This window comes from Tympanuchus pallidicinctus, unplaced genomic scaffold, assembly GCF_026119805.1.
Source record: "Tympanuchus pallidicinctus isolate F22 unplaced genomic scaffold, pur_lepc_1.0 scaffold27, whole genome shotgun sequence".
NCBI lineage: Eukaryota > Metazoa > Chordata > Aves > Galliformes > Phasianidae > Tympanuchus > Tympanuchus pallidicinctus.
In genome coordinates, this window is record NW_026294744.1 from 5,210,721 (window position 1) to 5,228,292 (window position 17,572).

General features: G+C 40.1%; 1 protein-coding gene across 7 annotated transcripts in view; it reads left to right on the forward strand.

Moving 5' to 3' along the window:
- Nucleotides 1–406: 406 nt before the first annotated feature.
- SHISAL1 (shisa like 1) overlaps nt 407–17,572 on the forward strand; it is an 84,183-nt gene continuing 67,017 nt past the window's right edge. Inside the window, exons 1-3 of one of the 7 annotated variants that reach the window (XM_052690736.1) lie at nt 407–557; nt 1,292–1,391; nt 3,705–3,776. The gene's annotated coding sequence lies outside the window, so the exon portion shown is untranslated. The other 6 variants (XM_052690734.1, XM_052690741.1, XM_052690738.1 and 3 more) reach the window with 6 other exon arrangements.

The following is a 17,572-nucleotide window of genomic DNA, read 5'->3' on the forward strand; positions in this document are numbered from 1 at the left end:
TGTGTCTCCCGGAGTCACGCCGTCAGCGAGCAGCGCCCGGCTGTCGTCCGCCTCAGGCCGCCCCTGTAGTACCGTTAGGAGGGGGCTGCGCGGCGCCCGCCCCGCAAGGCTGGGGAGAAGTGCTGGCGGCGGCGCCCCGCCCTGAGGCGCCGTCCCGCCTCGGAGCTCAGCGCCTCCCGTTCCCCGTCGAAGGGGCCGCACCTGGCCCGACCGTCCTTCCCAGCCGGTCGGGGGGAAGTTTGCGGGCGGGACGAGCGCAGCCGGCAGCCGGTGCGGGGAGAGGCGGGGCTGGCTCTCCGACGTTCCTCCCGTCACACGGGGGCCGCGCGTGGGAGAGCCGGCCCAGGTGGAGGGAGTGCGGCTAGTTGGGGCGGGGCGGGGGAGGGGACGCGGGCGGGGACGGGGAGCCGGGCGATGGGGAGGGAGGTGGAGGCTCCGGAGCGCTTCGTCCCCTGTCTCGGGCTCTGACGTGCCGCCTCGGCAGCGGCCCAGAGCTGCCCCCGGGGCTTCCCCGAGCGACCGTGGGAAAAGGTGCCCAGAGAGCGACCGGGTGCCAGGTGAGCGGGCCGCGCGTTGGGGTGCTCTGGCTGTTTAGGGGTTGCGCTTTGCCTTTTGGCACCCGGGCGCTACCTGCCGCTCTCGGGAAACTTTGTGCGGTGTGCGAGCGGCCGAGGGCGGCTGGTCGGTTTGGCCAGGAGCCGGGCTGCTGGCAGCGGGATTGTTGTGTGTGCGCTGAGCCCATGAGTCAATATTGATTTGCGGGACTCAGGTATTAACCGCTCGCGTCTTAGAAGGCTCATTAGCGGTGACTCGTTTCCATGACAACGGGACCCCTCTGAGGCTTCGGGGTTATCTGTTTGCCCGCCTTCGTCTCTTTCCTGTTCGTGAGATGGACTCGTGCCACTGTCGTGTTTTGCCGCCGAGGAGAAAAACAAGCAATAAAAGCGGAGCGATCCGCGGCCCCAGTTCAGCGTTCCCGGCTGCGGTGCCTTCCTTAACGATGCACGGACGGGACTGAGCAGCAGTGTGAGTTGCGCTAGATCTCTTAGTGTTTGTTTTACTTCTCTAGCCATAAAGCTCAGACTAAAACATAGTTTGAATCGTCACTTGCTCCGCTTCTTCAAGACGCGAGAAGTGCGATGTTCGTTGTCTTTGCGTGTCGTTGACCCCCTCCCCCCGGGGCGGCTCTGTGCTGGGATCTCTGTAGTTTATTGCTGCAGCATGGAAGTGAGGATAGGCTTATTGACTTCTTGTGTAACTTTGTCACCTTCTTGTGGTGTGACCTTCACAGGTCCTTAACTTCCCTGTAACCTCTGGGGTCGTAACGGGAGGAAACGCTGCTTGCTGGTACCTGTGGTGCTCTGAGCTATCAGGCAAACGGTTCTTCTGAGGTGAAGTACTGTTACATTTGAATGTATCGTTTTGTTATGAGTAGTAAATGCATCTTTTGTGTTCCTCTTCTGTAATGACCTAGGTGCAAATCTCACCCTCTTTTTTTCTTCTTTTTAATTCCTATCTTTACTTAATATAAGGTAGTCGCCTTACCTTTTCAGGATGCTGTGTCCTGTCATTATCCGGTTGAAATCAATAATTCTAATCCCATTTACACTAACAACCAGTCACAGCCTTCTTATGTTAACTGTGTCAGGTTCGGGTAGAAATGGAACTCTTTGGCAGTTTTAAATTTGTAGGGATGTCAACTATGATAAAGAGTATATCTCTAGGAAGGAGATAAAATAGCAGAGAAAGAAAAGTCCGTAGCATTGAATGATAATCTTGGTCACTTGTCTTAGAATTGCAACCAAAAAGGGGCTAACAAGTGGGTTTTTTTTTTGTTGTTGTTGTTTTTTTTTAAGACAGAGAGAATAAGCGCACACTTTTAACTGTATGTTGTTAAACATCTGAAATGATTCAACCAGTTTTCATAGTTTTCCAAGAAATGTTTTATATGTAGCATTCTTCACAGAACCATTAAGAAGGAGTGTGTAAAGGTTTTAGGATATACATTTCTAAACCTAACCAGTGCCTGACTGATGTTCAGCAGTAAGAATCTGAGATGATAGCAGTAGTAAGTTAGAAAAGCAGGGGAGCTTCCATAGGAAGTGTACATTTCTTTGCTGAAATGCTCCTTTCAAGTGAGTAAACCATATCTGTTCTAAAATACGCATTTCCTTTGTACCCTGAGGAAGAGCCTATCCCAAGCTCTGTTCAGCAAAGTGCTAAAACATATGCCTCATTCCTAATGCATTAGCGTTCTCTAATATCAGCAAACTGTGTTTCCAGCATTTACTTAAATATTCTAAAGAATCAAGCCTGTGACCTTGTCTTCTTAGCAGCTTGGCAGTGAAACATCTGTCTGAAAATATCTTCTGGGAATTGAGGACTTTCTGACCATTACCAGCCCTAGTGAAGAAACTTAATGACAAACCTACATAAAGAAAGAAAAAGAAGTGACATCTGAATATCTCATCTCCTTTAGTTGTCATTGAATTATGTTTCTATATTGAACTATTAAATTTTTACTACTTAGTGCTGCAGTCAATGCAGGTAAACAGAAAGTGAGCCAGGTTTTATTCTGTGCATTATGTTTTCTGTAAAGCTCCTTATAGTAGTAAGAACAAAAGATATTCCATTTCACTTCTGAGACCCTGGTTGCTATGAGAGGATGGTAAATATGTATTTCTTAAGACTGATAACAGAGTGGCAAGAAAGATACTTTCTATAAAGTCTACATGATTTCTATAGTTGCTTTTGAGAATACTGTTCTCTGAAGATGTCTAATTGTATGAGCTGATACTGCTGAAGGTGTTCTGTTTGAAGAAGCAGAGAGGAAAAAAGCAAATAGATATGGAGACTAAACCCATAGGTATAGATGATAATGTGGGTTCTGTATTTTACTACACCAATGTAACTTAGTTATAATGTACTGGTTATATATATTTTTTAATAAACTAAAGTGCTTCTGGGAATGTTCATTTCCAAGCTATGTATTGCTCAAGCTGTATGTTGCTTCAGCTTTACTGGCATGTAAAAGTAAACTTAGCATTGTTTCTCTGGTGTTGGAAGTCCTTCAGGTGGTTTGGGAAAAAAGTAAATACAGCAGATGGTTGAGCTACTTTCTCTGTAACTGATCTGCTTTGGGCATATTGCTTTACACCACTATTTCATCTTTTTCCTATTCTCTCTACTTTCAGTCTTATTTGTTTGGAGTGTAGGTTCTTCAGTGTAAAATCGTGTTTTGTGCAGGTATGGTGCCCCGACAGATCTCTGTTGGAGCAGCAAAACGTTACTGCAGTACAATAATGAGAAATGATAGGCTACATTTTTCCTGTATCAGTCACCGAGGTGTTTGCATGAACACTTACTGCTGTCTGAGAGGCAGTAAGATTGTTACAGATGAGTGTGAAGGTATAATGGAGGAATTGTTTCTATTGCTAGAGACCCTTTTGTTCCTTTTGTTGCTGGAGAAAAAGTTCACAGATATAGAATTTGAGTAGTGGCTCACTCCTGCTTTTCTTGTATGTGTATGTTTGTTGTCAGGGCAAATGTACTAGACTTATGGAGGTAAAAATAATGCAGTCATGCATTTAAGATTTGCATGTTGGTGGAGTAGGCTCATCAACAGCAGAATCGAGCACTAAAGAAATGAAGTAGAATCCCTATTATTCATTTATTCATTCTTTCTCTTTTTCCTATATTTGTAGGTGGGAGAAAGGCAGATGAGTTTCCAAGTATCCTTTTCAAGCTTATAAAGCACACAGCTTCATATAACAGCAGTAAGTAATAGCATTAGGCAGGTATGAGAGCTGTCACTGTATTATTCCAGCTGGGAGCTTAATTATGCTCTCGATAAACTACTGTAAGAATGTTTATACTTCAAAATATGATATACTTGGGGTAAATCCAGCTACAACTTTTTTGTTTGGTCTTTTCAAAATTACTCTCCTAATGGACAGTGGAGATTTCTGATAAACTGGGCTTTTAGGCTGAGGTCCTTTTCCAAAAAAAAGTTTTACAGATGAGAACTGATTTTTTTTAACTAATCACATTTCTGCTGTAGATAATAGATTAACTTCTTTTGTCAGGATTGAACTGAAAAAAATAAAATAAGGCGAGGAATTTATTTTTGCAAATTATTGGAAGGTGAAGTAAAGCTCTTCTACTTTGTTCGTTTTATTCCTTTTAAAAATGAGAACTTTAACATACGTAGATCTAGAAAAGTTCTCTTCTATCTTTTCATTTACTTGCCTCATTTTTAATGAATTCTGTACAATGATTTCAAAGTGTCTAGAATTTTAAGGCACAAATATGAAACAACCCAAAGGATTTTTTTTAAGATATCCCTGGTGGAGAAAAGGACAGGTCTCTAAAACACCTGATGTTGCAAATCTGCAAGTTGACCCGTGCAAATTCACTGGTGACTCTGGAAATTTTGGACCTGGATCTGTTTCCTATTCACAAAATACCCTTGTATAAGGGTACATCAGCTCAAATTTGTTATCTCCAAATTTTGTTGCTCAGACAATGGAATTCAGTGGCTGTAGGGCTCAGCCAGTGATTAATTTGTACATCACTGCAATATAAGTTATGGGAACTCTGAAGGGAAAGGCAAAACTTGCTTCTCACAAGGTCCCACTGGGTGTTATATGGACTCCTACATGAAAGAAGTGAATGCATGGAAGCTTATAAGGACTTAAAAATTCAGGAAGGCATAAGGTCTGTGAAGACAGACATTTCAAAATACATGTGCAGATGCTAGGGCTGTGGGTAGTAACAGTGGCGTTAATGGTCATGAGAAGCCTGGCACAAGTAGAATCAGACCTGAGAGCGAGTTGTCTGGGCTGCCTTACTGCTTCAGAAATGCCAAATAAAACAATCTGTTTTCAGAGGCCCTGAAAATAAAGCTATTTGCTGGCTTTTATAGATTCCCAGTGTGGAGTGCGAGTGTTATGTTATGCTTTTAGTGCTAGTGGTGGCAATGGTGATGAGGAGACGGTTGGACTAGATGATCTTATAGGTTGTTTCCAACCTTGTGATTCTGTGATTCTATTATTCTAAGTCTTCATGATCTGCATGCCTTACTTAGCCTCAGTTGTAAAGAGTTCATCTTTCTGGGATTGGAAATGTCTGTGGTGTGTCTGATTCAGACAGGATGTTTCTTTTCAAGAGAGAAGCAAAAATCACGTGGCAAACAATTTGTGTTTGAATGCCAGAACATACGACATGGCAGATAATAACCTGTAGACTTGAGAATCCACTACCATCTTTAAAATGTAAGAACAGCATAGTGCAACCTTTGGAGCAGTTAACTTGCTTTAAATCTGATTTTATTTTTTAATAATGGTAAAAAAAAAAAATAAATAAATAAAGACAAATTAAGACTATTAGCAGTTTCCCCAGTACAGGACAGATTTCTGCCTTTATTGGCACCCTACACGCACATTTGCTGCACACCAAAATGGAAATGAGGAGGAGTAACACCCCGCCCCCAAGAAATCAGTACCAGCATGCAACACAGATAGTATTGCCCAGGTACACCTCAATGCCCCCTGTCACTGTAGAAAGTCTACAGAGGAGCCACTGAGTACTTCACGTGACATCATGTCCTTTTGATGCTGATGCTGCATCTGAATACCTTGTCTTCAGCTGGCAGAGAACATCGCTGCTTTTATGGTAGGACTGTTCTGCTTCATTTCTTCACTTGCAGGCAATAGGCTCGGAGCACAACAATAGGTGGATCTACCTGGCAGTTTGTGCAGGATGGAAGCTAAGGTGCTGATTTTCTATGTTCTCTGAAGGTAAACAGGGAGAGATCTAACGTCTGTGTGTGCAGCAGCTCCAGCAGCGGCATTCGTGCTTCTCCCTTTGAGTCTCTTGATTTGTAGGTTGACCTTTTCGCAATGGTGAAGCTTAGCAGGCCCACACGATTTTGTCACTTTATGCTGGGATGTCTGATGTTGCAGACAGGGAGTCTGTTCCCGTTCTATTTGGAGTCAAGGGCAAAATTCTCACTAATTTCCATAGGAACAAGTTGTGTTCCTAAACATACTTCAGTAGCTAGAATGAAACTTCCTAATAAAGAACCAAACTATAACACTGAGCATAACAGTGAGCATTGTTTTATGCTTCAAACCCCTCTACAGTAATATGCTTGCAGACCAAGCATTGCAAGCAACAAACCTCAGGGCATTCCTAGAAGGACTGTGGAGGATTGCCAACTCTCAGGCTGTGCTGAGAAACAATTGAGTCTTGATCATGTTACTGATTAAAAAAAAAAACAAAAAAACAAAACCAACAACACTTATTCTAATGGGCACTCTTCAGTCCATTAGAATTCCTTCCTGATACAATCTAAAAGCAGTGAAGTTTTACTTAGTGGCATTACACAAAGGATTCACTACCTCAGAGAGAAAAGGCAGAGGGATTTCTGTTTACCTGGAGAAGGAAAAGGCCCAACACCGATGGAGGAGACATCTGAAAGACACCAAGAGAATCTTTGGACTGCATCCTGTTGTCTGGAATTGTGATACTTTAGACATATTCCTAACCAATTGTCCTCCTCTCACATTTGGGTATTAGTTTTTTTTTTTTTCTCTTTTATATTTTTTTCCTTACTTCTCTTCATCTTATCTTTGCTGCATTTCCTATGGCTCATGTAACAGAGATACTTGTTCAGTTACAGGCTGAGAGGAGCTGAAGTGAAGTGCCTAGAACCCATTGGAGGAAGGCAATTAAAAAAAAAAAGTATGCTGCAGAACTCTGCAGCTCCATGAAAGCTTTTCAGAATCTCTGTATTTCACTAATTTGTTGCTAGAGGGCTACTGTGCTGTACAAAACTGTTAAGGTATAAGGAAGTAGTTGTCTGGGTCATTTACTTTGCAGATATGTTTTTGCACATATGCACATATGGTCTTTGTAGCATTCCCAAATACGAAGACACCAGGACTAATTTTTCCATAACCATTTTCAGCCTGTAGTAATTTGAACACTTTTTTCATTGTTAAACATGCTTCTTCTGGTAATCTCTCATCTTGTACTAATTTGCTTTTTTTGTGGTGAGAATATGAGAGATTTTTGTATTCTTGCCCCACTCAGTACTAGCAGTGTCAACCTCTGACCAACAATACTTACACTTTAAAATTATGTCACTTTTGCTTTATCTCACTTCCAAGACAGTTCATCTTACTATTCAAAAACATAGGGGAAGTTCTGCAGAGGTAAACTTTTACAAGGAAATTTTATTCTTTTTAGATACTTTATCTTGAGTGAAAAATATGAATTTTCAGTGCATGATAACATTCAAAACACTGGATTTTTTTTCTACATGGTAAAGGATGAATTCTTGTATTCTTTCTTTTTTCTGTCTTTTTTTCTTTCTGTCTTGTCTTTTCAGAATTACCATGGTGTGTAGTTTGGAAGGAATGCTACCGAAATAGATTAAATGAGAAGTTATTCACACAAAATATCTCCCAATAAGGGAACTGAATACAAACCTGATTGACTGATATACTGTAAAGTTATAAAAGACAACATAAACCTAAAGGCAGAAATAGCAATAACCCACATGGTGAGAACTTCATGGAGAACTTAAACTATCCAAATGATGGGAAACTCAACAATTATGTCTTTATAGGACAGACTTCACTACTCTTTTGTGAAAAATGTTATGGCTCATTCTTACTGTTTTTAATTGTACCAAGTGTTAAGTTCCACTTACAGATACAGATGTATAGGAGCTCTAACGTGAATAAAGCACTAGTTGCATCTATGATTTAGTGAAAATATTGAACATTGACAAACTGGGCTAGAACTGAAAAGTTATGAGAGATTGGGTTCTGGCTGTTCTCCATATTGGAACAATGTTTCTGAAGTAAGTTTTGTATAATCATCCTTGTTATCTTTTTTTTGATTGTGTGGAGATTGAGTAATTCATTGTGATCCTGTTGTAAAGTGTAGTGACACAGCAGTATTTCCCTGATTAAGACACTGCTGAATTTTCATACTTAGAAGTAGTATTGGCAGGGATTTAGAAAGCTGGATTCTAGCCAGAGAATAAACAATTCGCAGAAGCCAACTATGCAAGAAGATTCTATATACACAAGTCAGAGACTGTTAATTATTGCTTTGCTTTGCAGGCTCTCTTCTGTGTTTGGGCAAATCTACTTCACATGGGTGAATTCCCATGTAACTCAGTACCTATGCAACCAGTGCAGGGGTATCAAGGTATGAGCCAGTGCAGTGGCAAATGAAATGGATCCTTTGGGCTCAATGCTTTTCTACTTCTAATCTGTGATTTACAACAGTTCAGAAGTTGTTCTATTGCTAGAAAAGTGGCAATGTATACAAATCATACACAGTCTGGATCTGTGCTGCAAAGATCAAATTCAGTCACTCTTAGCGCTATTTTTCATTCCTATTCTTTTTTTTTTTTTTTTTTTTTTTTTTTTTAAGACTGTGAACTCTGCCATTCATCTGTTGACTGTAAAGGTGCATACTTTATGTAAGAAACTGGCCCACATCATATATTACTGGTATTCACTTTTTAGGAGCCTCATAAATAGAACTGTGTTTAAAAATTAAAAGCTCGTATTGGGTAAAAGAAACAATTCACTTTTTTTTTTTCTTCCCCTTCTCCCCATTCAGAGTAGAAGAGCACAGGTGAGGAATTACTTAACAAGTCTCAAACTTTTATTTTTAATTTGAAGTAACTATTTTCAAGACACAGACCCAAATTTTATAAGACTGTGGACAAATTCCTGTTTATTTGAATGGAAGCAGAGATGAGCCCCAGGTGTGTGAAGAATGTTATTGTGAAAGCAAAGCCAAACCCCTTCTGAGTCCTCTCTGCAGGAATCAGGGTGGAACTACTGGCCAACAGTCTTAAGTATAACAATGTGATATTTGTGAAGGGAACTGACACTAATAATACTTTTTTTTGCCTTTCTACTTTTTATTGCTAGCATCCCATGTTTTGGGGTCATTCTTGGCAGAGAACTGTTCAGTCCATTAATTGTCTTTCTTAGACAGATTCTATCTTCCCTGCTATGAATGTGTCATTATGAGAGAGAAGGTTTTATCCAACTTTAGTCTCTTCAGCCCTAAGGCCAGAGTCTGAAGCTTCGTTTCTTCTTTTTCCCCGAATCTATTATATTCAAGATAAATTAATGTATCTACATACACACATATAGGCATACATACCTAGCTTTCATTAAAAAAAAATTGCATAATGTGTTCATTTTGTACTTTTGTAATAATAATTACTTTGTAATAATAACTTTTCCCAACTCTTCCTGGCTTTTCCCTACATCTTCTGACTTCAGGCTACAGTGAGAGATTAACAGTAGCTTGAACACAAATCCAAATGTCTGATTACTGCTAGGAACAAAATGTATTGCTTTACCTATTGAACGTAAGTAACAACTTCCTGTGGTGATGGAATTGAAATATGGAATAAACATATTCACAATAGTTTGTTTAAAACATCTAATAGAGTATTTTTCTTTCCTTTTGTTCTTCTCTGAAATACAAAAGTTAATCCAGTAGTACAATCTAATGACTAGTACTTATAGTCCAGCCTTAAAACATCAAGTAAGAGCTCTAAAAATACATGCTTTTCAGATGTGTTCTTCACTGCACCTGTCTCACACTGAGCCTTAGTGGACTCTTGGTGCTAGGTACTTTTCAAGGAAAGATGAGAGGAGCAATATTCTCAATGCATTCAGCACCTTTCTAAGCAGGCTGTGTTTATAGTGGTGTCTGTTTTGATAATGAGGCCTTAAAAGCAAGCATTGTTTTTGCATAATAGTTATGTTTACCTATAACAAACAATTAAAAGCCATGTATAACATATAAATAATGCAAATGAAGCTGTAGTGATATCACTTAACAGTCAGAGTGGAGTATTCTCTTCCTTTCTTTCTTTTCTCTTCCATCTGCCTTCTCAATCACGTCTCTCTCTTCAGATGGATTTAGACAGGCATATAGTGGAGAGCTATATAGGACCTTTGTTTTTTGTTTTTTTTTTCTTTAATATAAATTATCAAACTCAAGACTATGTTCTGCAGCATACTGATGTCATGGTCTGGGTCAATAAAGCTTGGTGTCCAGCAGCTGCCCGAGACCACCTAAAATATGCCCAACTTTTTTTCTCAAAAAACATTTATTGTACTGTTTTCCACTTTGTATCTAGCCTAGCTAATGGTAGTAGGAACAGTGGCAATATTTTTGTTTTGTACAGTCCTGATCAAACAAGGAAAATCCTCTTTCATGAGCCTAATCTCTATTTCCTTTAATTTTTACTTCACTTTTCTTTTGTCCGATTTGAAGTAAGAGTTTTGGTGTTTTAATTTCATACACCAAAACTAAACAAATGTTTATTGCATTTCAACATGAATATCTGCACTGATTTTTTTGTTTGTTTTTATTTTTTCCAACTCTGCTGCCAAAACAACAAAAATCAGTTGGTTGCATACCATTATTGGAGAATTTATATGTGACACAAAATGGCCTTGCAAAAGAACACGTTTTTTTCATGAATTGAGATTCTGCGCTCATAATACAATCAGTCTGGTTCCAAAGTCATTGCTGTAGCAAGTGCTCTTAGGAAGAGAAGTCCTGCCCTCTTGCACAAGAGCTTTCTCACTGACTATGAAGCCAGAGAAACTTGCAGTTAGTGAAGGCTTTAGGAGAACACTGTGATGAAATGAAAAGGTTGGAAAGAGCTTGTTTTAAGAAAATAAACTGCTTGTGGCATTTTCTTGGGAACAAAAGCCAAGACATGGTTTTTAAGGAAGTTTATAATTTGAATTCTATAACCATAGTGGCAATGCTTGCTATAGAATCACTTTGTTACACAAGTCCAAATAAAGTGTTTTTACTATGAAATATATATATAAAAGAATAATTTTACAGGTACCAACTGGTCATATGGCAGCATTGTCTCACATGTAGTTTGTATATTGATGATGAATACAATGCATCAGTACAAAGATTTTGCTCCTTTTGGGAGGAGGGTAGTGGGCCTGGAAGAGGAAGTTGCTTGAATTAAATTACCTAGTTATTAGTAGCAAAGCAGACCCAAAGAAGAAAGCCATCTGTTGTACAGCTTATTATTGGTAATAAATGTAATGATACTGCAAATTCAGAGCTTGGATTTTGAAGCATTGAGTGATGATGGGTGTAACTGAAATTCAGTGGGATGGCAGAGACTCAGACCTTCCTGCACCTGTGAAAGGGATCCAGACTTTACAGCAAGACTAAACTTGTCAGTGTTTTAAAACACATAAATAACTTCATGTCACAGAGTTATCTAGATCAATCTGTGTCCGTGACAAGGGGCAGCAAGCCTGCAGGCTTACCAACCCAAAAAAAAAAGGGAAAGAGAAAAGAGGGCAGGTAGGGAGATGGGAGCTGGGCCTCCCAAAAAAACCAGAGGCAACAATCTAAGGAGGAAACTTAATTTTACTTAATATGATATTGAAATGCCAGATAACACAATAGAATATGATATAATTGGAATTGAAACCAATAAATCAAATAATATGAGAGTGAGAATGTCCAAAACCAAAAGCCTTATTCTGAACTGGAGATGCACAGCTGGGGAGCACACCCATGCACTGCCAAGCAGTGAGAGAGAGAGAGAGTGTCCCATGAATTCCTTCTGTGACTTATCTTCCCCTCTGAACACAAAATCCTCTGGGGTTTGTATATTCTTCTGGGAACCAGGTATCCAGAAAGTTGTCAGTCCATGGGACTGGAGTATTAACTCTTTAATTCTCTGTGTTTCACATGATGTTATGATGTAGAATACTGATAACAAGAATCATAAAACCACAACGCTTCAGTATTGCTGAGGTGCTTTGTTCTATCACAAGAGTGGAGGATCTCTGAAAATGCAACATTATAAATGATTAGCTGTGCATCTACCCCATTAGAAGGCTGAAATGATATCTGAAGAACATGCTTTTGTAAGTTGGAGGTAGTAGTCTCACAATCAACAAATAAATGAAAATGCAGTAGAAAGCACTCAAAAAATACAGGATATCAGGAAGACAGAAGTAAGGCATAAGAATATGTGCTGAGATTTAGACTGTGAGTCGAGACAATGGGAAGATTCTAATTCCTGTCTCCTTACAATAACAAATGGGATCTGCTGCTTTCCTAGAAGTAATTTAAGCACAAGCACAATTCTTTTTTTTCTTCTTATTCTTCAGAAACTTATTCTTCAGAAAATAACAGCTCAGTAGTATGCAGACTAATCACTTCAATCTGCAGAAGTTTTTATCTGCTGTATACCCTGTGAAAGGTTATGCAGAATTTTTGAGTTAAATAGATAGTAGTTTTCTATACATAATAATAACTCTATGTTAGTACAGGAGCTTTGTCCTTTTACAGGAATCGATTTTCAAGGTGTAAATGTCCATTTGAAGAATTCTCTTGTGTGCTCTGACCCTCATTAGTGACTTCATTGTATACTGTGAAATGAAAAGTTTCGAAGATGGGCTAAATCTTCAGTGAGACACAATGAACAGTAGGTTCTAAGTATCAACTGGTGACGTCTTTATTCCTGGCCATCTGAACTTGAGGCTTTGCTAGTTTGCATGTGCCCATAAGCAGCCTGGAATAGGTCTTCTAGTACCGAGTTATTTCCAGATATATGCTCTCCCAGATATATACTCTCCCAGCTCCTGGCCAACTGCATCACAGGTACTTTCTGCATTAAAGATCATAGGTTGGAGTTTAAGAGCTGTTGATGGATGCTTTTATCCATGAAATGTGTTTGTTTTTAGAATGTAAGTAGGCTGTTGTCATCAACAAATCCAGTTAAGCTGTATGTTATGTGGGGGGAAAAAAAACAACGCACCTCTTCTTGTTTATTTTTGACCTGCTGCCTGCCAACACTGTTTGACTTGCAATTCTTGTATCATGAGAAGTGATGCACAACTGTTGCTTATTCAGCTTGTACATGCCACTCCTATAGACCTTTGAGTTCTCTTTGCAGCTGAATCTTCCTTGTTCATTTAATTGCTTAGAAATATTTTACCTCTCTCCTGTTCTCTTTCCACAGGGCTGTGTTGTAGCTCTGTGCAATTGTTATTGCACAGATGAAAGTTTCAGAAACAGAAGTGGTACTTGGTGTTTGTTGTTACGCAGTGTTTTTGTCAGTAGTAGGAAGTAAACACCCCTAGTGCTGGGAGAAGAGACTTTGAAACTGATTTAGATACTACATGACTACTTTAAAACCGAGACTGAGGTATTCAACAACTTCTTTTGCCTCAGTCTTCACAAGCAACTGCTCTACACAAAGCCCTCAAGCAGATTATTTGGCAAGTGGGATCTGGGAAAGCATTGCCCATTCCACTGTAAGTGAAGATCAGGTTCACAACCACTTAAGGAACCTGAAAATCCATAAAACTATGGGTGGGTCCTGGTGAGATGCATCCCAAAGTCTTGAGGGAATTGGCTGATGTAGTTGCCACGTCACTCTCTATGGTATTTGAAACATCATGGTGGTCAGGCGAAGTCCAAGGTGACTGGGGAAAGGGAAATTTCACGCTCGCTTTTAAGAGGAGTAGAAAGGATGATGCAGGGAGCTACTGATCTGTTGGCCTCAGCTCAGTGCTGGGGAAGATCATGGAGCAGATGCTTTTGGAAGTTATGTTAAGGCATATGGAAGAGAGGGGGGGTCCAGAGAAGGGCAACTAATCTGGTGAGGGATCTGGAGCACGAGCCTTATGAGGAGCGGCTGAGCAAGCTGGAGTTTTCCAGTCTGGAGAAGAGGAGGCTCAGGAGAGACCAAATTGCCCTCTATACCTGAAGGGAGGTTGTAGTGAGCTCGGAGTCGGCCCCTTCTGTCATATATCTAGTGACAGGACTAGAGGGAATGGCCTCAAGTTGCGCCAGGGGAGATTCAGGTTGGATGTTGGGAAATAATACTTCTCCATGACAATGGTCAGGTGCTGGAATGGGCTGCCCAGAGAGGTGGTGCAGTCACTGACCCTGGAGGTGTTCAAGGAACATTTAGAAGTTGTGTTGAGGGACACAACAGGGTTTAGTGAGAACTGTTGGTGATAGGTGAACAGTTGGACTGGATGGTCTTGAAGTTCTTTTCCAACCTTGGTGATTCTATGATTCTACAAGGTAATAACCTTGTGGGATAACCAGCATGGCTTCACCAGGGGCAGGTCCTGCCTGACGAACCTAGTGGCTTTTTATGATGGCATAACTGCATCAGTGGACAAGGAAAGAGCCTCTGATATCATCTATCTGGACATGAGATAAAGCCTTTGACACATTCTCCTATAACATCCTTCTCTCCATATTGGAAAGATACAGATTTGATGGGCTTTTCAATGGATGATGAGCAGGTAGTGAGATCATACCTAGAGAGTGGTGGTCAATGATTCAGAGTCCAGATGGAGATCAGTGATGAGTGGTGTCCCTCAGGGGTCATTAACAGGATTAGCGCTCTTTAACATCTTCATCAGTGACATTGACAGTGGGATCAAGTGCACATCCAGCAAGTTTGTGGATGATGTCAAAATCTGTGGTGCAGTCAACACATCCAAGGGATGGAATACCATTGTGAGAGACCACACTCCAGCAATGGGTCCAGGTGAACTTGATGAAGTTCAGTAAATCCAAGTGCAATGTCTTGCACCTGGGTCATGGTAAATCCCGCTATCGGTATAAGCTGGGGGATGTAAGGATGCCGAAAAGGACTTGGGAGTACTGTTGGATGGGAAGCTCGACATGAGCCAGCAATGCGCCCTTGCAGCCCAGAAAGCCACCCATATTCTGGACTGCATCAAAAGAATAATGACCAGCAGGTTGAGGGAATTGATCCCTCTGCTCTGTGCTGGTGAGGCCACACCTGGAGTACTGCATCTAGATGTGGAGTCCTCAGTACAAGAGAGACATGGACTGTGTCAAGAGGAGGTCCACAAAAATGAACCAACTGATGGAACATCTCTCCTATGAGGACCGGCTAAGAGAGCTGGAGCTGTTCAGGCTGAAAAAAGGCTCCAGGGAGACCTGATAATGGTCTTTCAATACCTAAAGGAAGGCTGTAAGAAGAAAGGGAACGGACTCTTTTGCAGGACAAGGGGAGATGGTTTCAAACTGAAAGAGAGGAGATTTAGTTTGAACATTAGGAGAAAATTTTCTACAATACAGGTGGAAAAGGTTTCTCAGAGAGGTGGTGGAAGCCCTGTCTTTGGAGATGTTCAAGATCAGGCTGAATGGGGCCCCGAGTGACCTGATCTAGCTATAGATGTTCCTGCTCATTGCAGGGGAGTTGGACCAGATGACCTTGAAAGGTCCCTTCCTATTCAAAACATTCTATGATATGTGTGTGTGGTACTTGGCCTTCTCGTGTAAGGGAATCTCAAGATGTGTCTCCTCACAAAATTAAGAAAATCTTTAAGGTTGTCGAATCAAATCCTCAACTCAAGTTTTTCCCATTTGGGAAACAAACAGTATCATCAGATATTTAGGGTGTTTCCCTCCTCCGGTCTTTACTTTTCTAAAGGGTAATGATGACTCATACCCTACCCAAGGTACAATTCTGTAACTAAAAAATAATCTGGATCAGTGTCTATTGACACAAAATGTGCCTCGCCAAAATACTGAAGGAGTCTACCAATCAGTTAGTCTTTACAACGGTTTATATCAAGGAGACAGAACAGTATCAGTTCATATCAGATTTCAAAGAAAATGCAGTCATTTTTGCAGTACTCTTTTCTATGTTGTGGCATCCTTGTGGTCATCCTCAAAATTTTGAGGTGCCTTAATTTCCAAGTATGTTAATAGGATTTTTATTTTTAGTTGACTTATTTTCTTGCTTTGATTTTATCTCTCAATTCTAGTTTTTTCCAGAGCTGTTCAGACTCACTAATCATGCTCCTTTTTGATGTTTCTTTTGGATTGAGGCATCAGCATTGTGAGCATTAACCTTTTATGTAATGAAAATATCTATGATTTTCTTTCAATTACTTTCTTACTCGGAAATTAATCTACAGAAAACTTTCCCATATAGGAGGTAGGTACCAAGAAGGCGTAAATACCCTGTTTTTCTAAGAGCTTTAAACATAACCTTTTGTTGCCTAAGGCATAGGAAATATTTGGAGTCATTAGTACCTCCAGGTCTTTCTTTTTCACTGTATTTGGTTCTTCTAAGGCAGTGTCTTAAGTTCTTTTATGTTCTTTTATACTGCAAGTGCATTTACTCTTTGCTTTTGTGTCTTTTAATCCAGTAGCCAAATGACAAAAGTCTCCTTTTGAGATCTGTCTTAAGGCATAGATTGTAGGCTTGGTCTTTTTGAGTTCTCTTCTTTCCCTTCCTCTGACATGATAACAATGTCCTTTGACCTTTCATTAGCACTTTTAGATACATATGAATTGTCTGTCTAGTGAGCAGTGTGATAAAAGTGATGGATAATTCTTCTTCTGCCTTATTGTTATCAATTTTGCTTTTTGTCTACAAAAACTTTGTCTGTAACTCTTAGAATGCTTTTGAATTCTTTATTGACAGTATTATCATTTGTATTATGCAATTTCTGGTGCTTTGTATATCTTGGTAAGTGATGTGATCCCATCATATTCACTGAATCTTCATGAAGCAAGAAGCTATCTTGGCATCAGTTCGCTACAGGTTCATAGGCAGTGTTCTGTATCAGATTTCTTTTTTTTAGTAGTTCGAGTTCTCTGCAAGTTATATGGTGACTGTTCACCATATGCTTACTTTGCCTCACTTGACAAATCCTCATCTATTTGCAAATGGTCAAGCTTTCATCTTCCTATGTGGCCTTTCTTAGCTTCCTATTGTAGTTACAGCCTGATGTCTTGTCAGTACAGTATTCCTCATTCATCTCCAAGGATGTCACATAGCAGGCCACATCTGTTGAACTGGGATAAAATATTTAAAAGGTAATTAACTGCTTTCAGAAGTAACATTTTCTAAAGCCAACATTCTTTGGAGATAGGAAACTGTGGAAATGGAAGATGTGTCTGTGAAGATCACACAAAGGTGCCTGTTGCATGGTACTGATTAGATGTTTGCCAAAACAAAGCAGACATTAGAAGATTTAGTTGTATCTCAGATACTGGATAACAAAACTCTGGAAGTGTTTTGAATGCATAAGTGACTCATAACATTGTTCAATAATGATTACTATGGAAATACAAAATACTACTCTTGTTATTTTCATTTAAGTCTTTCAGCTGCACTGATTTTTACAAGAATTGGAACAGACTTTGAATTTTATTCCTGCATAACTGGTCATAGTTTCGAAGTGCATTTAGGGCAGAATATCCTTTTAACTATACAGTGTTCAAAAATAGTTTCTACCTCATAATTGACTTATCAGTAGTGAATAAGTGCCAACACTTTTAACTAAGTACATTGCCCTAAGCATTTAAAAAATGTGCTTTTATTACTTGAAGATGGATACTTCTTCAGTAAGAAGCTTTTTTCTTGCCTCATGAGCAGCACCATTTTCATTTCTGTATCATGTTGCTAAGAAGCTTTCTCACTCATGGATGCATCTTCTCACTCCTCATTTTTATTAATATC